We start from the raw sequence: 26,111 nt of genomic DNA, 5'->3' as shown, positions 1-26,111 counted from the left end.
AGGTGGAGTTCGCCCTGCATTTTTCCCCTCACTCGTGGGAACACTTGAACTTGAACTTGAACTTGTGGGCATCAGTGCCCTTTAAGATGTGCTGCTGCTTCTGAAAACAGTGAGAATTCAACATGACTCTGCTTTCCTTCCCCAATGGCGGCTAAAGCATTAAGGGGGCCTTTTGGGGACAGCACACAGGACAGACAGGTTGACCAGATGGAGATGATTAGCTCAAGGTCCGATTAGTCCAGGCCTGGACACTCCAGCTCCCTGTGATGGCTCAGGAAGCCTGTTCCCCAGAAGAGAGCCTTTGGGATTCTAAGCCGTGCCCTCATATCACCTCTTAAGAAGATCCAGCTTAAGGTCAAAGGGTCTTCTTTGAAATTGTTATTCCTGCCAAAGTGGGCTCTTCAGGCCCCCTTGGGTGGTGACCAGTGGGCTCGGTTAATAAGGAACAGAGCCGGATGCTGGGCCTGCCTGCATGTGCAGGGATTGCCACCTGGCCCAGAGAGGACAGTGGCATTCGGGGTCAGCACAGTTCACCTCCTCGGCTTCCGGCCTCAGCCGCTGAGTTCCCGATGCTCTTTGGAGGAAGCAGAAGCGGATGGACCTGCTCCAAAGATGGATGAGGAAGAAGCCGCCGCTCCTGGGTTCCTGGCGAACGCTGCCCCAGGACGCAAGCTGTGGACAGAGGATCAGGGCAGCTCCTTACCTGGGAGCTGTGGATGACTTAAGAGGCTGTTCAAGGTGTGACGAAGGCACAGCCTTGCAAGCTAAAGAGACTGGGGCACGGGGAAGAACAGCAAAATTTCAGAGCCGGGCATTTAGACCTTGGCTTGCCTGTGTCTCACAATGGCATGCTGGGGTTCAATTACCAACTCCGGCTCCTGAATCCAGCTTCCTGCCAGTGAAGACTCTGGGAGGCAGCACCAATGGCTCCAGTGATTGAGAGACCCAGCTCTGGCTTTGGCCCAGCCCCAGGTGTTGTGAGCATTTGGGGAGCTGTGTGTGTGTGTGTGTGTGTGTGTGTACTACAAGGTTACGGCAAAGACTTGTGAGATCAGGTTGCTGACTGAAGCTGTGTCTATTATTTGCTGTTCTTTGGACAGTCCCTCTAATCCACTTCCCTGCCACAAGAGCTTTAATAAATTTTAATTTTGTTACTTTGTATTAATTCTTTTTTATTTTGTATTAATTTTAAAAATAATTTTTAGTTTGTGTTATTTGTAATAATTGATGATTTTTTTCTGCAGTTCTCCATTTTCATTGATTTGTCATTATTTGATCATGATACCACTTAATATTATCATTGTTTCACTTGCAATACACATTCTTACCATTTCAAATGCATTTGGTGTAGTTGGTGGCAGTCTATCAACATGATTGGTGTTTATATTCTCAGGACTATTTTATCTTAAACTCATGAGGATCTTCTGTCATGGAAAACTTGAAGGCTTTGCTTTGCTCATATTTGGAATTTTGGTTGGAAATTTTAGCTTAGAATTCACCACTGTTTATTGGATTGATAAGTGAAAGAAATATGCTTTCTACTTTTTTTGAAGGCTAATTTGCCTCCACATGCAAAAAGAAATAATTCTGAAAGACCCCAGTGTGAAAAATAGGCATCCATATGGGATGCCAATGTTGCAGGCTTAACCCGTGACGCCACAACGTGGGCCCCAGTTTTCCTTGTTATTCACATCTTGTACTAAGTGTGGCATATTTGGTAGATTTAATGAGACAATATTGATATAATGATTACCTAAAGTCCATAGTTAACTTCTGGGTTCAATCTTAACAACCACAGATCCTTTTATCCTGTCCAAAGTTTTCCTTTTCCAAAGTACCACACGGTTGGGATATTCTAGTAAGAATCCTTTTCAGACTGGCTTCTTTTTTTCATAAGATTTATTCTATTTATTTGAAAGATGGAGTTAGAGAGAGAGGTAGAGCCAGAGAGAAAGAGAGAGAGAGAGAGAGAGAGAGGTCTTCCATCTGCTGGTTCACTCCCCAAATGACTGCAACGGCCAGAGCTGAGCTGATCCAAAGCCAGAAGCCAGGAGCTTGTTCCCAGTCTCCCACATGGGTGTAAGGGCCCAAGAATTTGGGCCATCCTCTATTGCCTTCTCAGGCCATACAAGAGAGCTGGATCAAAAATGGAACAGTCCAGACTCAAACCGGCACCCATATGGGATGCTGGTGCCGCAGGCTGGGGCTTTAACCCACTACGCCACAGCGCTGGCTCCCAGACTGGCTTCTTTCATTTAACAACATGCGACCCTCCCATGTCTCTCCTGGGTTTGATAGCCTACTTCTGCTGAGTACTGAATGGTGCTCCATCGTCTGGACACATGGACCACAGATGGTGCATCCATTCACCTGCTGAAACACGTCATGGTTGCTCCAGGATTGTGCAGGTATGAACAAAGCTTCTAGAAACAAACAAAAAGAAGACAAAACCCTGCTTGGTTGAGTCAGAAAACTAAGAAAAAAAAATCACTACAAAGCACGAACCCAGGGATGGAAGAGATTTGTAGCTCCTGTTTTGATTTCTGAAACCAATGAGAATTTCCTTACCCAGTGTGAAGACATCCAGGCAGGGCAAGAGGAACTGTCATACACTATTTATGAGAAACACATTGGAGACAGAATAGCAGAGGTTCTAGATGGAGTCGAAGCACATAGTCTCACTCCTCCTGCTGAGGACAGCTACAAACTTGGGCATTGTAAGACAAGAATCAGTAGACTGCAGACCCTATCGCAGGGTAGGGATGCCATATCCAACAAACGCCATGGCAGTGGCCTCTTGGGGTTTTCGTTGGCCTCCTTGGGGTTCACACCGTGGGTGCCACAGAGGCTGACAATGCAGAAACACCGTCTAGGACACACAAACATAGCCCTCCAAGAAACCCTACTTTCTCCTGTTAGGGGAGCAGGAATGGGGCTGCCTCACAAGACATAAAAGTTTTACACAAAAGCCTTCTACTCCCACAGAACATCACAGAAACACCTGCTCCACCTTCGCCCCGTCAGCTAAGGCTGAGGGGAGAGCTCCAATGCACACCCACTGGAGTGTCATGAGGCAGTAGACACCGTCAGTAGACACGGCGTCAGAAGCCAGAAGTTGAACACCTGCTAAGCAGTAACAAGGTACCCATCCCACTCAGGGCTAGGACATTGCCAGAGGAAACTCATTAAACCCAAGCTTGAATCCACACCCAGGGTTTCATCACATAAGGCCTACAGTGTCCAGTATTCAATCAAATAGCCAAGGTCCAGGAAGATCTCAGCTTGAAGTCAGGATCTCAGCTTGAAGTCATAAACAAACAGTGAGAGGACACAGACACTGGAATAATCGGGCAAGAATGTCTCAGCAACCACTATGAAAATGAATGAAAAAATTAGGGTGTATCAGCCAGTAAGTAAAGGAGAGAATGAGGCATGAAATGGGCCAGTGGACATTTCGTGTAGCGTTTCAGACACCCACATCTCATATCAGAGAGCCTGGTTCAAGTCCTGGCTCATCCCCTTCCCAGCCAGCTTCCTGCTTCCCTGCAGGGAAGCAGCAGGTGATGGCTCAAATACCTGGGTCCCTGCCACCCATGTGAGGGTCGCCAGAATGAGTTCCAAGCCATTGGCTTTGAGCTGGCCCAGCTGTGGCTGTGGCAGGCAACTGGGAAGTGAATTGGGTGATGCACGATTTCTCTCTCTCTCTCTCGCTCTCTCTCTCTCTCCCTCTCTCTCTCTCCCTCTGTCTGCTTGTCTCTGTCTTTTTGCCTTTCTGAAATGGATACGCTCAGGGCCTGTGCTGTGCTGTGGCATAGCCTACCAAGCCACCACCTGCAGTGCTGGCATCCCATATGGGTGCTGGTTCAAGTCCTGGCTGTTCCACTTCTGATCCAGCTCTCTGCTATGGCCTGGGAAAGCAGTAGAAGATGGCCCAAGTGTTTGTGCTCCTGCACCTGCGTGGGAGACCCTGAAGAAGCTCCTGGCTCCTGGCTTCAGATCAGCACAGCTCCGGCCATCACGGCCATCTGGGGAGTGAACCAGCGGATGGAAGACCTCTCTCTCTCTCTCTCTCTCTCTCTCTCTGACTCTGACTCTCTGTAACTGTCTTTCAAATAAATAAATAAATCATTTTTTAAAAAATGGATAGGCTCACCAGCAGAATACAGAAAAACCTAGAAAGAATCAGTGAACCAGAAAATAAACTAGGAATCACTCCATCTGAATAATAGAAGGAAAATACACTGAAACAGTAGATGGCTGTCCCTTGGTACGTGGTGGTGGGGCTGGGAAGGTGGCGGTGAGGGAGGATTGGCTCCAGGATGCCCTGTGGATGCCAAAATCTACAAGTGCTCAAGTCCCTTATATAAAGGTGGCATAATATTTGCATATATTACATACAGCCTCCTGTGGATTTTAAACCATGTCTAGATCATTTGTAACATCTAATGCAATGAAAATGCTATGTAAATAGTTGATACACACTATTGTTTAGGGAATAATGTCTACAAAACAAGACTGTACACATTCAGTACAGATGTAATTTTTTCCCAAATATTTTCTATCCAGGATTGGTTGAATCCACAGAGGCTTAAGCCTGCGGACCTGAAGTGTGGGCGTATGTAGGAAAAGAGATTCCAGGACATGTATGATTTATAACTAAAGATCAAGCACTCGCATGTTTGAGGTCCCAGAGGAGAGGCTGAAAACATATTCTGAAAATAAGGGCAGAAAATTTCTCAAATTTGGAAAAATACATCATTTGAGAAACTGAGCAAACCCCCAAACAGGATAAAACCAAACCCACCCCCATCACATCCTATCAAAGTTCTGAAAACCAAAGACAATGGGAAAAAGGCTTGAAGGCGGCTATGGAAAAAAAGAATAACTTGACCGTAAGGGGAAAACAGCTCAGACGACCGTGACTTTCTCTTCAGAAGCTGTGGAAGCCAGCAGGAAGTGGCACATTTCTCCAGGCTGGCAGGAAAGAGCTGTCAACTTGGAATATGCCAGAGCCAAGGGAAGTGTTTTAGGAAATCAAGACAGCCTCAGGAAGACGTTCCTTCTCTCGGGTTTCCTAAACTGTGTTTGACAACTGAAGCGAAGTGTGTGGTGGTGTCTAATGCGTCTCCCAGTGTCTGCAGAGGAAATATCTAAGTCAGCTTTATTAGGAAGAGGAGAGGGTGAAAGATGAAAGATGTGAAGTTTCTGTGCTTGACTTAGCCTGCTGCAGTGTCAACAGAGCAGACTATGATAAGTTATACATAAACAGTGTAACACACGAGGAACTAAGTCAAGTGCATTCTGAAAGTCCACTCACGTCACCTTCAGGAAGTAAATAAGCGGAAGAAAATAATCTAAAAATGGCAGATAATATCAATTATTATGTTGACAGGATAACAATTACTATTGTAAGTGTAAATTGTCTACATATACCAAATTTTTAAAACAAAGATTTACAAATGGATTAGACAAAAGGTATGACCTAGCTATGCATGGTCTAGCAAAGCTTACTTTATCTACACCGACCTACCTAGGTAGGTCAAGAGTCAAAGCATAAAAAACATGTGCAATTGGCCGGCGCCGCGGCTCACTAGGCTAATCCTCCGCATAGCGGCGCCGGCACACCGGGTTCTAGTCCCGGTCGGGGCACCGGATTCTGTCCCGGTTGCCCTTCTTCCAGGCCAGCTCTCTGCTGTGGCCAGGGAGTGCAGTGGAGGATGGCCCAAGTGCTTGGGCCCTGCACCCCATGGGAGACCAGGAAAAGCACCTGGCTCCTGGCTCCTGCCATCGGATCAGCGCGGTGCGCCGGCCGCAGTGCGCCGACCGCAGCGGCCATTGGAGAGTGAACCAACGGCAAAGGAAGACCTTTCTCTCTGTCTCTCTCTCTCACTGTCCACTCCGCCTGTCAAAAACAAAACAAAACAAAACAAAACAAAAAAAAAAAAACAAACAAAAACAAAACAAAACAAAACAAAAAAACATGTGCAATGCAAATATAATGGAAATAAACCGGGAGGGACTGAATTAGTATTGATAAAGCAGACTTCAGAGGAAGAAGATGCCCAGGGGTACAGAAACATCCAGCATAATGAGTCACGAGGCCAGTCCGAGACACAAGAGGCTTCAAGGTGCACCCTGAACCACAGAGCTACAAACTACATGAGAACAATTTGAGAGAACAGAGGGGTAAACAGACAAACCCGCAAGTGTGGTGCAGATTCCAACACCGTTCTCCCAGTGATCCACAAAAGAACTAGAGAGAAAATGAGCGAGATAGAAGTCATTGACATACTCAATCAACAGCTCCTACCTGGCCCGCATGGAACCCTCCCCTCAAGGCAATGGAATATACATTCTTTTCAAGACTGTAGAACACACACCAGGACAGCTCACAGCCTTGCCCATACAACAAACCTAGCAAGCTTAATAGGATTACAATTATGCAGAGATCATTCTTTGGCCCCAATGGAATCCAATTAGGCATCAAGGAAAATCTCCACTTGGAGATGAACACACTTCCAAATGACCCATGTGTCAAAGAGGAGCCATCATAGGAAACTTAAAGATATGAGTACATTAAATTAAACAAAAATGAATATGCAACATATCAGCATATGAAGAATGCACTTACAGGAATACTGAGAGTGAAATTTGTAGCATGAAATTAACCTTACTAGAGAAAATACATTACAGTAGTAAAAAGTACTACTTCTTGGAGTGGTATTACATTAAGGAAAGAGGAGAAGGCTCAAACCAATCATCTAAGTCCTCAGTTGAGATCATAAACTAGAAAAAGAAGATAATAAAGCAGAAGCAGAGGGAAAGAATAATGAAGATAGGAACAAAAAATGAAATTGAAAACAGAAAAGAAATAAAATCAATGACATAAAAAAATGGGTTATTTGATTCCATATCATAGCTCTCACGAATGGTGCAGTGATAATAGTACAATGTCTTTCAGGTATACACCCAGAAGTGGTTATAGGTGTCATATGGCAGATCCGTATAGCTTTTAGGAACTGCCATACTTCTTCATAATGGATATACTAATTTGCATTCCTTCCAACAGTGTTTCTATGTTCCCTTTTCTCCCCTTCCTCACCAGCATTTGTAATTATCTATCTTTCCAATAACAGCAGTTCTAACTGGAGTGAGATGCTATATCATTGTGATTTATTTTAAAGATTTTATTTATTTATTTGAGAGGTAAAGTTACAGACAGTGAGAGGGAGAGACAGAGAGAAAGGTCTTCCTTCTGTTGGTTCACTCCCCAGATGGCCACAACGGCCAGAGCTGGAATCAGGTGCTTCTCCTAGTCTCCCACATGGGTACAGGGGCCCAAAGACCTGGGCCATCTTCTACTGCTTTCCAAGGTTATAGCAGAGAGCTAGATGGGAAGTGAAACAACCAGCTCTCAAACTGGTGCCCATATGGGATGCCAGTGCTTCAGGCCATGGCATTAACCTGCTGTGCCATAGTGCCAGCCCCTAGATTTGATTTTTAAGAAGTGTCTATTGATATATTTGGTCCTTTTTGAGTTGAGTTTTTGCTCTTTGGTTAATTAGTTTTATGAGTTCCTTACAGATACTGTTTATTAATCCTTTTTCAGGTGAATGGTTTGTTAAAGTTTTCTCCTATCCTGTGAGTAGTCTCTTTAGACTGCTGATGGTTTCCTTGGTGGTTTAGAAGGGTCTTAGCTCCGTATCTTCCCTCTGGTCTAATTTTGCATTTGTTGATTGTACTTCAGTGTAGATGCCCAACAATGGATGAATGGATACAGAAAATATACACAATGGAATATTATGCAGCCATACAAAGAATGATATCCTATCGTTTGCAGCAAAATGGATGGAATGGGGGGTCCTATTTAAAGCAAGTCAGATGGACAAAAGCACATCTTCTGTCTCACATGTGGGAGTTAACAAAAATAAATCAATGTGAATGTAGGATATCGATTACTAGTAAGTGGGAAGGGTATTAGGAAGGGGATAAGTGGAGGTTGGATGATGGATACCAAAACACGGTAAGATGGGCTGAATCCGGTCAGGAGCTCCACGGCACTGGGGGTGCACTGAGGCTCACCATAAACTGTGGCATCGCTCATGCGTGGCTGGAAGTGTGGACACTGCAACTGTGTGGTGACGGGAGATGGGCATGTTGCTCACCTTGACTTAATCAGTGCACTTTGCATACTTGCGCACACATCGGAGCACCTCATTGTACCCCAGAGGTAACGTGCATCCGCTTTTAAAATTTTCTGAAAGATGGTTGAGAAAAGAAAGATGTAGGAAAAAGAAGCAGTTGAGTCCTACCCGCAATTAGTGAATGCAAGTGTGCCAAGAAATACTTTTTTAAAAAAAGAAAATGAGTACTCCAAGAATATTTATCCTTGGATAATAGGCCATTTTAAAGAAAAGCAGTGATCAAAATACTGGTAAGGTATATTTTAATAATGGGTTATTTGAAAAGATTATAAAATTGCAAACTTTGAACAAGGTGATGTCACTAAAGGAAGACACAAATTCCCAGCATCATGAATGAAACAAGGGATGGCACTGCAGACGCTTTCAAAAAGGAAAGAGGATGATGCAGAGAATTCTCCACACACGGATGTGACAGCTTAGAAGAGACGGAACAATGCCTCAGACTGCCAACCAGAAACACTAACTCCAAACAGGCGATCTGAATAACGTTGTAACTCTTAAGCAAATGCAGTTTGCAATATAAAAACTCTAAAAAAAAAAAGAAATCTCCAGGCCCAAATGGTTTCATGGAGAAAAGTTACCAAAAGTTGAGGAACAAATATAAATTTTTCACAATTTCTTCTAGAGTACAGAAGGGGTATAAAAACACCCCTTGGAAAACATGGTCTGAATCCAAAGCCAGACCAAAGATGCAGTGAAAAACTGTACCATGAACACAGATGAAAAACTCTTACCAAAACAGGGGCAAATAGAGTCCAGCCAGGGTCAAGCAGTGAGGCGCATGCAGGGGTGCAGGTGGTGAAACATTTTAAAAATCAGGGGCCAGTGCTGGACCTAGCAGGTAAAGCCTCCTCCTGCAGTACCAGCATCCCACACGGGTGCAGGTTCAAGTCCTGGCTGCTCCACTTCTAACCCAGCTCTCTGCTAATGTGCCCAAGTAAGAAGCAAAAGATGGCCCAATTCCTGGCTTCAGTCTGGCCCAGCCCTGACCATTGAGGCCATCTGGGGAATGAGCCAGCAGATGGAAGGTCTTTCTGCTTCTACCTCTGTAACTCGTACTTTCAAATAAATACTTCTTGCAATCCAACATACTAACACGCCAACAGAGAAAAATCTCATTTTTAAAGATTTATGTATCTATTTGAAAGGCAGAGTGATAGAAAGAGGGGGAGAGACAGAAAGAGGGATCTTCCATCTGCCAATTCACTCTCCAGTGGCTGCAATGGCCAGGGCTGGGCCAAGCCAAAGCCAGGAGCCAGGAGCTTCTTCTGGGTCTCTCTCGTGGATGGCAGGGGTCCAAGCACTTGGGCCATCTTCTGCTGCCTTCCCAGGCACATTAACAGAATAAGAGCTGGGAAAAGGTTCTGTAGGGAAGTAGGCTAAGCCTCCACCTATGGTGCTTTCATCCCATATGGATGCCAGTTCATGTCCTGGCTGCTCCTCTTCCAACCCAGCTTTCTGTTGATGGCCTGGGAAAGCAGCAGAAGATGGCCCAAGTACTTGGGCCCCTGTGTCCATGTGGGAGACCCAGAAGAAGCTCCTGGCTCCTGGCTTCAGATTGGCCCAGCTCCAGCCATTGCAGCCATTTGGACAGTGAACCAGCAGATGGGAGACCTCTCTCTCTCTCTCTCTCTCTCTCTTTCTGCTGCTGCCTCTCTGTAACTCTGCTTTTCAAATAATAAATAAATAATTCAAAAAAAAAAGAAAAGAGTTTCTGTAAAGTATCTTAGCTATAATCAGTAGTGAAAGACTGAACATTTACCCTGACGATTTGGGGCCAGGCAAGGATTTCTACTCTCACCCCTGTTATTCAGCACCTTATCCGTGGTCTAGAATGCACAATGAGACATAAAAAAAGGAAACAACAGGCAGGCAGGTTGGAAAAGAAGATGTCAGACTGTTCGGGACATGATCGCATACATAAATTACACAAAGGCATTTACAGAAAAAAAAATACCACCTAGAATAAGTAAATTCTGCAAAGCTGCGGTTGAGAATATCCACACATAAAATCAATCATATTTATACCTGTGAGCAATGAAAACCAAAACCACAAACACAATTTATAGTGGTTCCCCCACCTCAAGTCGAACAAGACATACATAGGACCTGTATGCTGAAAACTGCAAAATGTTAGTGCGAGACAGTCTAAACAAATGCAGAGACCCTGTGCTCACGGACTGCAGACTCCACGTAGGAGGTACATGGATTTTACAAACTGGCGACTCGGTCTAATGAAATCCCTTTCAATATCTCAGCAAGACCTTTTTGTCAACAGAGACAAGCTTAATCAAAAACTTCTCTAGAAGACAAAAGCAATAGAATAAAACAATTAGGAAAATGAAGTGGAAAAATTACATCTGATATAACTTTGTTACAGAAGGATGTGGTGTGTGAACAGAGAAATAGACACAAAGATCAATGGGGCGGAGCCAAAGATAGGCTCAGGGAGAAAAATCAGCATATTTTTAAAAATTTCCGTGTGCAGCTTTATTTTATTCATATTTTATGTTAAATCTATATTGGCTCATAATAATGTTATGGGGTAGAATGTGATGATTTGATATCCGTATACATTCTGTAGTAAATAAATCAAGGTATTGATATTTTCATCTCCTCAAAACATTTATCATTACTTTGTGGTGAAAGCATTCTAAAAGCTGTCTTCCAGCTATTTTAAATACATAAGTACAGTGCACCATTGGTAACGAGAGTCCCGTGCCTCTAGAGTTAAGAACGAGGACTTACTCCTCCTGCCGACTCAGTGTAGCAACCATGGACCAGCCTCTCCCATTCTTCCCTCCCCCATATCTTCCTCAGTCTCTGAGAACTCTTGCTCCACGCTCTACTTCTATGTGGTTAGCATGCTTAAGGGGCCACTCACAAGTAAGACCGTGCATCAGCTGCCTTCTTGTGTCTGGCTATTTTGCTTGCCATGATGTGCTCAAGGCCCACCCATGGGGTCACAAGTGACAGCATTTCCTCCTTTTGGTGGGTAGATAGTATTCCTTTGTGTAAGATGGCCATGTTGACCCATCCATCCACCCATTGTTGAACATTTAGATCTTAAATCTTGACTATTATGAGCAGTGTCGCCATAAACAAGGGCATACAATTGGCTCTTCGACATGTTGGTTTATTTATTTTGTATGCCCAGTAGTAGGATCGGATCGCTGGGCTGCATGTTGTTCTTATTTGCTGTCTTTTCGAGTTCTCCATAACGGCTGTCCTAATTTGCATTCCAACCAACAGACTTTTCCTTCCTCTCCAGCCGCATCAGCATCTGTCATGTCTTGTCTTTTTGATAATAACAACCCCTACTGGGATGGAATGATATCTCATTGTGGTTTTCATTCTCATTTCCCTGAGGATTAGTGAAGCTGAGCATCTCTCCATATGCCTGTTTGCCGTTTGTGTATCTGCTTTCAGGAAATGCCTGTTCAAATCTTTTTCCCATTTTTAAATCCAATTACTTGGTTTTGCTTTTTGTTTTTACTATTGGGATTCTTGAGTTCCTTGTGTATTCCGCACATTAACCCCTTGTCAGATGCACTTTGATCACACTTTCTCCCATGCTGCTGGCTGCATCTCTACTCCATCCATTATTTCCTTTGCTGAACAGAGCTTCTGAGTTGCCTGCAACCCCATTTGTCTATATTGATTTCTATTGCTTGTACTCCTGAAAGTAAAACCTTGCCCAGACCAAAGTCACGGAGCTTCTCCAGTGTGACTTCTTCTAGCAGCTTTACAGTCTGGGGACTTAGATCTAAGTCTCTAACCCATTACTGTAACTGGTGAGAGCTAGGGGAGGGGCGTGCTGGCTTTATTCTTCTGCCTATGAACATCCGGTTCCCCAGCACCAGGGACTGAAGATCATTTTTCCCCAATGATATTCTTTGTGCCTTTGTTGAAAATCAGTTCAGCTAATATTTTTGACAAATAGTGAAGGCGTTCTATGAAAGAAGGGTAGTCTTTGTAACAAATGCTCCCGGAGAAATTTGGCATCTATCCACAAAAAGCATCATTATCTCAGCTTAAACTTCCCACTTTAAAAATGATTAACTCAAAATGCATCAGAGATCCCGATGCTATCCGTAAAACTGTAAGTCTTTTAGAAGTTTAACATAGAGAAAAGCATCAACACTGAGTGCTTAGTGAAGGCTCAGAAATGACACCAAAAGCACAATCCATAAAAGAAAAAATATCAATAATCTGGATTTCATCAACATGAAATACTTTTGCTCTGTAAAAGATCCTGTTTAAGAGATGAAAAGGCAAGCTTTAGACCCAACAAAGTATTTGAAAATCGTATATCTGACAAAGGCATCAGACCCAGAATTTACAAAGTACTCTCAAAACTTAACAGTGATAAAAAAATTCCAATTAGAAAATACATCACAAATGCATTTCACCAAATAAGATATATGGTTGGCAAACAAGTACATGAACAAAGTATTCAACAGACTAGACACTGGGGAAAATCAGATTAAAGCCATAATGAAATATATCACATCCCTGTGAGAGCAGCTAAAACCAAACATGGCTGTTGCCAGCTGCTGGTGTGGGTGTGGGGAAACTGGATAGCTTGTGTGTTGCTGGTGGAGTTGGAAATGATTCGGCTATTCCAGACCAGAGTTTGGCAGTTTCTTTAAGAACTAAACATACTCATAACCGTGGAACCCAGAAGTTTCCCTCTGGGGCAAAACGAAAGGATCAGCAAAAACCTAGGTAAAAATCTAGGTAGATTATGTCACAAAAGATGTTTGTCCATATTAAATTCAGAACTCGAGGACAATCCCGTAATAGCTCTAGTAGTAAAAGAAATGACCCACCAAAATATAAAACAATAATCTGATAATAAAAGTTAGAACTTTTTAGAAATACTTGCAAACCCTTTCACAGCACCTCAGAAGACTTTAGAACCTTTTAATAACCTTGATTTAATTCAGGGGTGGACAGCTGACTGCTACAACTCCACAAAATACATTTGGTAATTATCTTACACATGTCTTCTAATGTATTTACAGACCATGCAGTTGATTCCAAGGAAAATTTCCATGCTTGTTCCAAAGTAGGAGTTTCAGGCTTTTTTATAATCATTATCCAATAAACTCAGACAAGCAAATCAAACCATGATAGAAATACACATTTTAAAAATTGGGAAATGGTCTCTACTTCATGGATCAAGCAGATAAATACATGTAGAATAGAAAATTATCCATAATCCATGAAAAAGGGATCCTTCCAAATCAAGATCTATGCTCCACATCTAAAAGTATACTCAAGGACCTCTGCTTTTGAACATTTTCAGTTTTAAAAGGTGGACTGAAACTAACTGAAACAAAAACAAAATACCATTGTGCATCTGTATGGAAATATCAGGAAGGGGACACACAAAGCGCTGAACATTGCATCTGTGGAGGCAGGACTTGAAGATAACCGCTGAGAAAGACTTCCGCTAATCTACAGTCTACAGTGTGTGACATTTCACCCTGGGTATATTCACCATGCATGCAACAACCAACAGCTGTGAAAAGAAGTGGGGGGAGGCATTATTAAATAGATTGCATGGGTAATTAAGGGAAATGAAAATGCATGACTAAGCAGCAAAGACTTGGAAATAATACACAAACAAGTCATGGGAGATATTAAAATAATTGTGAGCATATCAGGGACAGGTGAAATCCATCACAATCAAATTCAATGTGTTAGCACCAGGACCTGTCCCTGGGAACAGGTTTCAGCTGATTCCAGAAACCTGCGGACTCCTTGGTAGTCAAACGAGGCAGCTGGGTACAACAGAAGAAGAAGAGTGGCTGAGTTTGAATGATCCCAGCTCCATACTTAGCAGTTGTACGGCCTCAGACAAGTGACTTAAATCCTCTTAGCTTCCGTTTGTTCTTCTTTAAAAATTCAGTGAACTGAAGAAAATGTGGCACAGATGCACACAATGGTGTATCGCTCAGCCACAGAGGAGGACGAAATCTCGTCTGGATAAACGTGGATGGAGATGGAGGGCGTCACTTTAAACAGAATAAGCCAAACACAGAGAGCAAATGTTACAGTCGCACTGATAGGTGGACTCTAGAAAAAGACATCCGTGACCTCACAGAAGTTAGAAACTGTGTGGGAGCAAACTGTTGAACTCTTTACTTAATGTATGCTCAACTGATCTTCTGTATATAAAGAGAAACGAAAATGAATCTTGATGTGAATGAAAGGGGAGAGGGGGTGGGAAAGGGGAGGGTTGCGGGTGGGAGGGACATTATGGGGGGGAAGCCATTGTAATCCATAAGCTGTACTTTGGAAATTTATATTCATTACATAAAAGTTTAAAAAATAAATAAATAAATAAATAAATAGGAAAAAAAAAGAAATTAGAAACATAAAGCTGGTTACCAGAGGCTGGGGAGGGAGGCAGAGACATTGACTGATGTGTATCGGATCATAGCAAGAGGGGAGTAAGAAGTCCCAGAGTCCTGTCACACAGTAGGGTGACGGCAGATAATGGTAACCTATATGTCTCCCTAAAAATACTAGAGTACAGGATTTTGGGATGCCTATACTATAAAGAAATATTGCATGCTTGAACGGAGAAATATATTTACCCTGATTTGACCTTACACAATGTAATCACATAATGAAGCGTCATGTGTGTCCACGAAATTTTTAAATAAAAAAATTTAATGAAATCAGGATGAGAATAAGAACACATGCCACAGACTGGCTGCGAACATGAACTGTGGTCATTTATGTAAAATCTAAGGATATACATTTACACACATGTGTCACATGTATGTGATGGTGCACATTCATTCATGTGTGTGCTAAACCGAGATTATTCTACACTAACATGTGCTTTAAAATACAGATGGAAATTTGGTTCTAAGTTATTAATGAGGGCCGGTGCTGTGGCATAACAGGTAAAGATACCGCCTGTGGTGCCAGAATTTCATATGGGCACTGGTTCGAGTCCCTGCTGCTCCACTTCTCATCCAGCTCTCTGCTATGGCCTGGGAAAGCAGTGGGAGACCCAGAGGAAGCTCCTGGCTTCAGATCGGCACAGCTCCAGCCATTGTGGCCAATTAGGGAGTGAACCAGCAGATGGAAGAGGTCTCTCTTTCTCTCTCTCTCTTTCTGCCTCTGCCTCTCTCTTTCTGCCTCTACCTCTCTGTAACCCTCTATTCTACATGTATTTATCAGCTTGATCCACGTAGTAGAGACCATTTCCCAATTTTTAAAATGTGTATTTCTATCATGGTTTGATTTGCTTGTCTGAGTTTATTGGATAATGATTATAAAAAAGCCTGAAACTCCTACTTTGGAACAAGCATGGAAATTTTCCTTGGAATCAACTGCATGGTCTGTAAATACATTAGAAGACATGTGTAAGATAATTACCAAATGTATTTTGTGGAGTTGTAGCAGTCAGCTGTCCACCCCTGAATTAAATCAAGGTTATTAAAAGGTTCTAAAGTCTTCTGAGGTGCTGTGAAAGGGTTTGCAAGTATTTCTAGAAAGTTCTAATTATTTTATTATCATTCGTAATGCCTTTCAAATAAATAAAATAAATCTTTAAAAAATTATTAACAGTGTTCAGGTAAGTAAGTGAGAGGCAGGTAGATGAAGGTCATTCTGACAGTCTGGATCCCACACGGAAAAAAAAATGAAAACCTTACTCAGACTCACTTCCTGTCAATAGTTAAATTAAATTAAATGGAAAGGAAATGTGCCCAGCCAATCACAAGCAGCCAAGTGGACAACAGTTACATCATCTTGCACCTGCTTGCCCGGCTAATCCACACTTCTACCACTCATAAAGTGGCCGTGCTCTCCAACTGACACTTGAAATTATAACGAGCCCAAGGGTGTGCTTCTAAGTGTGGTCATTGGCTCAGGGTGATGGGGCTCTGGGCAATGTCTGCTTCTGTAGAGAAACCCAGAGCCACCATGGTTGAGTCCCTGAGTCCTCTGGACCCTGGTGGCCTGGCCCCTGCGTCCTGGGGAGCGACGCCTGCAGTCAAACCTGGCAGGGCGGAGCTTGAGGTCCACTGATGGGGCGCTCTCCCCTTTGCAGGAGCCACTGGAGCGATACTGAACTTGACACTGCGAACTTGTCCCTGAGAAGTGATGCGTTTTATTTTCCCACAGCTGCGCCCTGCCAGAGGCATTCATGCTGCACTTTCTAAATACTGAGAAGACAAGCTGAAGCTGCAGCCAAGTCAGCCAAACAGCTGGCTGCATGCCAGTCTCTCCCTGGGGTGTCCTTGAGACCTGCGACTCAGTGCCCAGAGCCCGCTACCCTAGTAACCCAGAACCACCTTCCCAATGCCTCCCCAACTTGCCACCGCCACCTGGAGGTCACGCAGAGGCTGGGTGGAAGCCGCAGGGAAAAGGGTGTCTGGGATCAGGTCCCTGAGTCCCAAAGCCCAACAAGAGGCCTCCACTGACTCAGTTAGCACATTACTAAAACATTGATGGGCAGTCAAGTACGTATACGTCACATCATGTCGCTAGGTAAAAACAGCCCACCACGGACCTATTGACCCTATGGGGAGGCCATAATCAGCCTAGCCAGCTGATTGGCTGTGGAAGCAGAAATGGAAGGACTCAAGGGCTGGTGGCCTGAAGCAGGAGCCACCTCCTGGTCAAAATCAGCCAGCCCCTCCGTCACCAGGAACCAGACCTCCACGGGGAAGAAGAACAAGACAGCGCGTGAAGCTCGTGTCGTGGTGCAGCTGGCTGAGTCACCGCCTGCAACTCTGGCTTAACCTTAAGAGCACGGATTTGAGTCCTGGCTGCTTTGTCTCTGATCCAGCTCCCTGCTAATGTGTCTAGGAAATCAACGGAAGATGCCCCAAGAGCCTGGGCCCCTGCCACCTACGTGGGAAACCTAGATGGATTTTGACCTGGCCCAGCTCCAGCTGTTGTGGCCATCTGGGGAGTGCACCAGTGATGGAAGATCTCTCTCTCTCTCTATCTCTCTCTCTCCCTCTCTCATGTGTGTGTGTGTGTGTGTGTGTGTATGTGTATGGGTGTGGGTGTTCAAACCCATGTTTTGCACATAAATGTCACTTTTTTACTTTTTTCTTTTTTCTTTTTTTTTTTTTTTTTGACAGGCAGAGTTAGACAGTGAGAGAGAGAGACAGAGAGAAAGGTCCTCCTTCTGTTGGTTCACCCACCAAATGGCCGCTACGGCCGGTGCTGCGCCGATCCAAAGCCAGAGCCAGGTGCTTTTCCTGGTCTCCCATGCGGGTGCAGGGCCCAAGCACCTGGGCCATCCTCCACTGCCCTCCCGGGCCACAGCAGAGAGCTGGACTGGAAGAGGAGCAACCAGGACAGAATCTGGCACCCCAACCAAGACTAGAACCCGGGGTACCGGCGCCACAGGCGGAGGATTAGCCTAGTGAGCCGCAGTGCCGGCCATAAATGTCACTTTTGTGACTCACTTTTTTCACTTTGATAGTAGAATGTCATCAGCTCACCTTGCTTACACGGTCTTAGCTCATGTTGTCTCAGTGAGGGGTTCCCTGAAGCCCACAGTCAGCTGAGGCACCTGATGTCACTGCCCACGGCAGGTACACCTTGACCCTCAGCACACATGAAACTAAATGGGACACGAAGCTCTTTGCCAGCCTGGATGGTTTGCAGGCTTTGGTGGGGGGAGCCCATCCCTTCCCTCCCAGTGCTGAGCCCCATACTTCCAAGGCCTCCTTCACCCCACACTTCCCCCATGTCCAGCAACTGTGAATGATACCATGTTCAGTCTTCCAGCTCCCTTGCAGAATTTTCCCCCTCAATTTGTTTATTACAAAGATAAGCACATAGATCCCACATAACGTCGAGAAACTGGGAAGTGTGCGTTCCTAAAGTAAGATGGGCAGATGACAGAGAGCTTGCACAAAGACTCAGGGCCAAGAAAGGGCAATGGGGCGACCTGGGGAGCAGGAAGTCATGGGGAAGTTCCTGCAACAAGCAGAATTCCAGGGCCCCTCCCTTCCTAAGGAACACCGCGCCTCGGTACAGTGCAGGAGCCAAACAATGGGGGGACCCCGAGGCCCCAGGACGTGCAGGGCCCAGTGCATGGCGGTTCCCGGGACAGCAGGAAGCTCTCCTGGGACTGCTCAGACCACATGATCAGCGATGCCACCCCGAACACCCCAGCCAGAGCTGCAACAGCGTTGGGGGCAGGCATCGCCCTGGCCCGGTGCCACGGAGCCTCAGAGGCGAAGAACTTGGCCAGAAGAGAGAGTTCAGACAAGCGTGAAATTCCAGTAAAAGGCAGTCTTTAAATACAGTTATCAGATCAGAAATCCAAACAGTGAGCACTTAAGAGCGTGGAGGTGCATAAAATAAGAAAGTGCTGGGCTCGGCATTTTTTGGAGGGGGTGAGAGTTATGGCCGTTGTGCTTTTAGTGCCTGGGAAGGGTTATAAATAGCCAAGGGAACAGGATTTTCCCATCTGGTCTTTCAAACACACACACACACACACACACACACACAATGAGCACGATGTTCTATTACGAGATGGTTCCAAAAATCTACAAAATCAATGAATTACTGGGATGGAGAGGTTCCGTGTGCCAAATTTTCATGAGCAGTGAGTTACACCCAAGGAGCAAATAGCACGAACATGCGAGGCATCTTCAGGATACAAGCCTGGACTTTGCACCTTGGCAGCAGAGAGCCAGGTCTAGCCCTGAGCCAGCACCCCCCACCGCCCCGCCCCGACCCGGGGAGGGGGGCGGGCACATGAGGGGCGGCCATGGTTCCCTCCAAGCGCAAGGCGGGGCATGAGGAAGTGACAAGAGGGTCTTTGGAGAGCCCTTTTTTTTCTCCTCCAGACTACCTTTGGGATCTGTGCACTGAGAGTCAGCGCTGCAGGGCCACATGCTACCTGACACTCATTAGTCTTGGAGGATTGCTGTCCACAGGAGGCCACGGATGGCCAGATGTGAAGATCAAGGCCCTTGGAAGGAAAGACAGAATGCAAGTGGCGAGTCCCCCGGCTTCATCACCAGTCCACTTTTATCACCACCCGCGCCATCGCTGGCAGCGCCCTAGAGCTCCCAAGTCCCCTCACCCCAGACTCCAGCTGGGCTTGAGAGCCGCTTGTTCAGAGCTGTCCCAGGATGGTTCCTCCTGGCTATAGCCCAGTTCCTATGCAGTTCCCCACCAGCACCACCACCCCAGGAAATGCACACAGGCAGGGAAATCCCTGGTCAGAGCAAGGACCAGAAGGCCAGAGAGATCCACTTTTGTTTTAGTCCAAACCAATCAATAAGAAAAAGTAGAACTTTATCTTTCATTCAGGATCCCTACATCCACAGGCACCAGAAAATGAAGCAGTCAGTCTGGCTAGCAGGTGCTGTGGAGTGTTGAGTTAAGCCCTTGGAATGCCTGCAGCCCATGTGAGAGGGTCAGTCTGAGTGTGGGCTGCTCCGTTCCCAATCCATCTTCCTGCCAATGCACCCTGGGAAGGCAGCTTGGGTCCCTGCCACCCATGTAGGACACCTGGTTGGAGCTTCAGCCTCCTGATTTATCCTGGGCCAGCCCTGGCTGTTATGGACATTTAGGGAGCAAACCAAAGGATAGTGCTTATTGATTCATTCATATGTTTATTCTTTACCCAAGGGCTACTTACTGAGCACTTGTCATTGAGGGCTAAAGAAAGGACCAAAAAAAAAAAAATGAGCCCATTTAACACATATGTAATTCAGCACCTACAGTGGACAGTCTCTACCCCAGGGGCTGGGGAGAAGCTATGAATAAAGCCAGCACCCTCCCTCCTTCCCAAGCCAACATCATGCCAGTGCAGGCAGACAAGGGGCAGACAGACACATAACTCGTAAGCAAGGTAGTAACCAGCTTGGAAGCGGCAGGACAGTGGGGTGAATATGAGAGTGTTTTCAGAAGTCTAAAATGCAATTAGATGTTATTTTGGTGTGCAATAATTTTAAATCCATGCTACAAAGGCATCCTCAAGAAGTTCGTGGTGGGGCTGGCACTGTGGGGTAGCAGGTAAAGCCACTGCGTGCAGTGCCAGCATCCCATATGGGCGCCGGTTCAAGTCCATGCTGCTCCACTTCTGATCCAGCTCTCTACTGTGGCCTGAGAAAGCAGTAGAAGATGGCTCAAGTGCTTGGGCCCCTGCACCCACTTGGGAGACCCAGAGGAAGCTCCTGGCTCCTGGCTTCGGATTGACACAGCTCGAGCTATTGCAGCTATCTGGGGAGTGAACCAGGGGATGAAAGACCTCTCTCTCTCTCTCTTTCTCCCCCCCCCCCTTTAACTCTCTGTAACTCTGCCTTCCAATAAATAAATAAATCCTTTTTTAAAAAAAAGTTCATAGGAGATGCACAGTATGAAAAAATGACAAGTGCATCTCAAAAAAACTTTTGCAACAAAATACATGTACCTCTCAATTTCATTTTCCATGAACTTGTGGAAATCCTCTCACATCACCCTGGAGAGGTTTCTTTGGAAAGGACGGTATTTCCATTAAGTCCATAAATTTCCATTAAATTAAATTTCGTTAAATCCATTAAAGGTTAAGAAAGACGTCGGCATGTTAAGGGCCTGGCCATGTACCTCAAGTTTGGAGAATGATGCAAGGCCCTCAGGTGTGTTCATCAGAGTGGGGGCTGTGCAGGCCAGAGAGGCCCAGCCTGAGGCTGCAGAGTGGGGAGGGACAAGGCTGGGGGCTGGGGAGGGACAAGGCTGGGGGCTGGGGGGAGCAGGTGTGTGCATGGATCCTGGGTGCCGTGGACGACATTCTTGCATTCCGGACAAGGGAGATGCAGCTGATTCCCACTGCTCTTGTGTGGCAAGGACTGGAAGAGAGGAAGGGCAGACAGTATCTCAGCGGCTGCAGGGGAGGAGGGAGAGGGTGGTAGCAGTAAGAATAGAGACTGGCAGAAGAGGACAAGGTGCCCTTGGATGTGGCCATTGACTGTCTGTGGGAAGGCAGCAAAGCCAAACTCTTAGGTTTGTGGGTTGAGCATGGGTAGAAGAGAACCTTCCCGTATTGATACCTGGGGAAGAATTCTGGAAGCCAGAGGTGATGACCCTGTGGGTGACATGGGTGTAAAACACACAGCGTGGAGACAGGGGTCCTTGGTGTGTGGGTACAGGGGTGACGGGAGCTCTGGGGAGGGACGGCACGGTTCACCCCTGACTCGCACCTGTTTCGTGGCAACTCTGCAGAGTCCACGTGGAGCTTTCCATCTGTCAACGAGACAGAGACAGGGAGTGCCGAGAAGTCCCACTGTGGCCAAAGAGAAGCTGGAGGAGTGAGAGCTGTGCACCTCGGGAAGTGCTGTGTTTCCCTTCCTTTCTGCAGTGGGCCGCCCTTTCCCAAGCTGCTCAGACAGGGCCCCCCACCCCCTAGCACAATGATTGACAGCAGGAAGGGGATCAGAGACCAATGCTGTTTTCCAAGAGAGGATGAAGGCTGGCCCTACCCTCTCTGAGCGGTGCTGATGTCTGTGGGTCCCACAGTCACCATGGGAACCGAGGCCCAGAGGGACTCCCTACAGTGAAGGGACCACCATGTGTTGAGTGTCTCTGAGGGGATATATCAGGAAAATTACGACCTCCTTCACTTCAGTAATGGTGGGACGTTGTTAGCTGAGACGAGAAAACCCATGAATTTATCAGCATCACTAACGCAGGGTCTCGACGTCCCTTCAACCACCAGAGGCAGTTTGCTTTCAGTTTGTATCAAAAATCATGTTCTTCCCACACAGCAGTCTTAAACCCCTCCATGGCACCATGGGGAGACCCTGTCTGCAACTCCATGATGTCACTGACACCAGGACATGCTGGAAGACTTTTATCCAAGGGAAAAGAAATCTGTGTCCATCCAAGTCAAATAATGCGACTCTTTGTGTCCCAAACATTAACAACAACACCCACATTGTAAACAAATGCAAATTGCAAGAAAAGGACATTTGCAAAAAAAATCATGTGCAAATGCTTGGACACCAGCCAGTGAGGGGGTGGGTTATGTGGCAGGGAATGAGGGTGCACCCCCATTTGTTAGGTCCTATCTGTGCCCACGGGCAGTGGCCGAGAACCGGAGCTCAAAAGCCTGTCCAACAAGAGTTGCTCTAAGCCTGGCAAGGTTACAACGCTATAGAATGGAAAAGCCAGGGCTGCGTTGTAACAGCTAGAACAGATGTTGACTACACAGAAACGTCCTGGTATGGGAACAAAGGCTGCATTGCAATGTAACAACTGGAGAAAATGCTGGCACTCATTCAATTACCAAAACATAGCTCCAGCTATGATGTAATTTGGAATTCTGGTTCTACTGAGTTTTAGGCTATTTATGGTGTTCTGCCTGCCAATGCTTCAATTTTCAACTTGAAATGTGATCCTGTATTTGACTCCGGAACTGGTGCCTGAAGCAATCTACTGAGCCCTTGTGGCCGTATATTAGTTCTAGCAGGATTTTCGAAATCCAAGGGACAAATCCAAGTATGGGATGTTAAAAGCAACAAATTCATTCAAAAAAATTGCATCCAATCCTATATATTTTTCTCGGTGCCTAAATGGGGAGGCTATTTTAACAGCCACTAGTCCCCAGGTTGCATGTTAATGGGTGCAAGCTTTGGCCTTTTAGCAGTCCCCTATCCTGCAAGATGCGTCACCTATAATTGCCATGATTGCTGATAGACTCCCAGGTTTTTAACAAGGACATTCGTTTATTTTATTAGAAAGGCAGTTATAGACAGAGAGAGAGAGAGAGAGAGAGAGAACTTCCATCCCCTGGTTCACTTCCCAAATGGCCGCAATGTCCAGGACTAGGCCCAGGCTGAAGCCAGGAGCCTGGAACTCCATTCAAGCCTTCCACATGGATGGCAGGGTCCCAGATGCTGCCTTCCCAGGTATCGTATCAGGGAGCTGGATTGGAAGCAGAGCAGCCAGGACTTGAACTGCCTGAACTCATATGGGACTTGAACATATGCTGCACTCATACGGGCTGTCAGCCCCACAAATGGCAGCTCAACCTGCTGTACAACTCTGGCCCCAGCTCCCAGCTTTCAGGAGCAAAGCGATCACCAATTCCAAGTTGCAGAGGAGTTGCTACCCCAGAGTCAGAAGTCTCACACAGGAAGGGAGAAGCCATCATTAGGGGCAGCCCTGCAGCCCTTAGGGGCCAGTACTATGGTGTAGTGGGTAAAGCCACTGCCTATGGTGGTGACATCTCATATGGGCACCAGTCTGAGTCCCAGCTGCTCCTTGCTAATATACCTGGGAAAGCCCCGGAAGATGGTCCAAGTCCTTGGGCCTCTGTACACACATGGGAGATCTGGATGAAGCTCCTGGCTTTGTCCTGGCCCAGCCCTGGCCATTGCAGCCATTGGGGGAGTAAACCAGCAGATGAAAGATCTCTCTCTCTCTCTCTCTCTCTCCCCATAACTCTTTCAAATAAAATAAATACATCTTTAAAAAGAAAAAAAAGCCCTTAATAATGAAAAGAAACAGAATGTTAAAGCCAGAAGTAAGAAGTGACAAGAGCCAGAAGTTGGCACCTACTGTGTCCCACAGTGCACAACCCACACTACAAAATCTCAATTGACATCCGGAGACTCTGCAACAGGCAAAAATATGAGCCCCTGAAGAGCTGGCAGCAACTGGAACACAGCCATGAAAATAGCTACAATATTTGAAAAGCTAGCTCCCTTTTGCAAGAGCTGAAAGATTTGGAAGTGAATGAATATTCACAGACAGTATGTTGGTTAGCCTAACACATCTATGCTAACCCAGGAAACCACCCTGAACACCCACCTACCTGCACTTCGTGTAGAATTTTTTTTAAAGATTCATTTATTTTATTTGAAAGGCAGAGTTACAGAGAGCAGAGGCAGAGAGAGAGAGAGAGAGAGAGAGAGGTCTTCCATACACTGGTTCACTCACCAGATAGCCACACAGCCAGAGCTGCACCAATCCGAAGCCAGGAGGCAGGAGATTCTTCCAGATTTCCCACATGAGTGCAGGGGCCCAAGGACTTGGGCCATCTTCTACTGGTTTCCCAGGGCATAGCAGAGAGCTGGATCAGAAGAGGAGCAGCCAGGACTTGAACCAGCGCCCATATGGGATGCTGGCACTGCAGGCGGCAGCTTAACCTGCTACACCACAGCACCAGCCCCAACTTCATGCACAAGTGTCATCATCATCAATTATCCCAGCTCTTGCACATAAATGAAGTTGTTTAATTATGCCCATCAAGTTGACTTCTCCTTTCAATGCCTCCTACAGAAAAGAAACACATGAATTCCTTAGACAAGTTTAACAGACAAAAGCAGAAAACAGTTAGTACATACTATACAAATGAATAAAGGCATAGCGAATGAAAACAAATAAATTCTACCCATTGGATCGGCTCCAAGAAGCCAGTGCAGACCCAACAAGGTGAACAGTGGTTTGTTTTGTGGCTTTCGACTGAACTTTCTTCCTCCTAAACTGGGGTTAAGTCACCTGATTGGTATAAACTCAACCAGTAACTTCCTGGGGGCGGGGGTAGTCTTGAACGTTTCCATTATTGCATTTTTAAACCTAGACCCAGTCCCTGCTCTGCACAAGGAGCGTTCCTGTTCATGGACCCCCCCACCCCCAGAAAGTTGTGGCTAGGCACGCAGGTGTCACACACACAGAAAGCTGGCGACCTCATCCCTGGCCAGCGAGGGTGAGAGCCAGAGCATGTCATGCCTTCCACTATTTGTGCATATTTATTTTGTACTTCCTGAAAGCTAATCTTTGTCTAAACATAGTCAAGATATAAAAAAAAATCCCATGTGGAGTCTGTCTGGACAGAAAATGTGAAAGCCCCCGCAGATACTACAAGTGTAAGAAGCAGTCATAAACAGAAAGTGCTGGAAGATGAAGAGTGAAGTCGGCCCGCAATTAAGCACGGGGGCACCGGGGCCAGATGCCCTGTCCACTTCGCGGGGCACTAAAATCTTCAGATGCTCGAGTCCGTTCTGCAAAATGTTTACCCTGGCCAACTGGCACCCCCTCATTCACAGTGAACCGTCGTTGGATCGCTTGTAACACCTCCTACGATGGAAATGCTGGCTACCCAGCTGTCATCCTGCATCTTTTAGGGAACGGTGACAAGGGGGAAAAAACCGGATTCGCCTATATGCGGGACAGATGCATCAGCTGGGGAGCCCGCAGAGGTGGAAGACCGGGTTGGAGACCTGGGAGCACCCGGGAAACTGCGGTCTGCCTACAGCGCCCCTTACGGTGGAGGCTATGCAGTGCAGCCAGACGCGCACTCCACAGTCCCCAGTTGCAGGAGCGGGACCAGGAGGCGTCCCTCTTGGGTCCTGCCAAAGGGGCAGTCTCCTGCGGTTCTCCCCTGCTTCCAGGCTCATCTGGGATGCCGCCTTGTCTGCACTGCTGGGGGATCCGGAATCCCTCTTGACCTCTGCATAACTCCGCCCACCTTCACCTGAGTTGGCAAAAATACCCCGAGAACCACTTGGTGGGACAGAGTTTTTCTGAGCAAGAAAGGGTGCTGGACTCCGTCAACACTCAGGCACAGCTGGCTCGGTTGCTTGGTTACCAGGATACCCACTTGCACATCAAGCTGGGTTGCAAGTTCAGTATGTGGGGTGGCTTGCTTTGGGTCAGGTTGCATGATCCACCTAGGCAGAGTGGTTGAGGCCAAGTTCAACACCTGGCCAGGAGCCCCCCTGCTCACACACACCCAGGATGTGACGGTACTGCAGTCATCAAACTCTAACATGGGAGCAGTGTGAGACTGCCTCTGTGGTTCTTCGTGAGACCTTGAGTGCGGCCTGGGCGACAGGTCTCGAAGGCAAAAGGTGTTTGATGCCTCAGACTCAGACGTCATTGGGAATTAAACTGTTCCATAGGAGTGGCTGTTTGGCCTAG

The 26,111-nt window shown here is 46.2% G+C and overlaps 1 long non-coding RNA gene across 1 annotated transcript in view; it reads right to left on the bottom strand.

Moving 5' to 3' along the window:
* The window catches only part of LOC149122165 (uncharacterized), a 70,521-nt gene extending 45,855 nt beyond the window's left edge, over positions 1-24,666 (bottom strand). The window contains exons 1-2 of the long non-coding RNA XR_016221378.1: positions 24,583-24,666; positions 24,129-24,464 (exon numbers count right to left, since the gene is read on the bottom strand). This is a non-coding gene — a long non-coding RNA (uncharacterized LOC149122165). The remainder of the gene's footprint in view (positions 1-24,128; positions 24,465-24,582) is intronic.
* Between the last annotated feature and the right edge of the window lie 1,445 nt (positions 24,667-26,111).

This window comes from Oryctolagus cuniculus, chromosome 15, assembly GCF_051225735.1.
Source record: "Oryctolagus cuniculus isolate XC-2025 breed Fujian yellow rabbit chromosome 15, ASM5122573v1, whole genome shotgun sequence".
NCBI lineage: Eukaryota > Metazoa > Chordata > Mammalia > Lagomorpha > Leporidae > Oryctolagus > Oryctolagus cuniculus.
The sequence above is the reverse complement of the archived record's forward strand: the minus strand, read 5'-3'. Positions and strand labels throughout refer to the sequence as shown.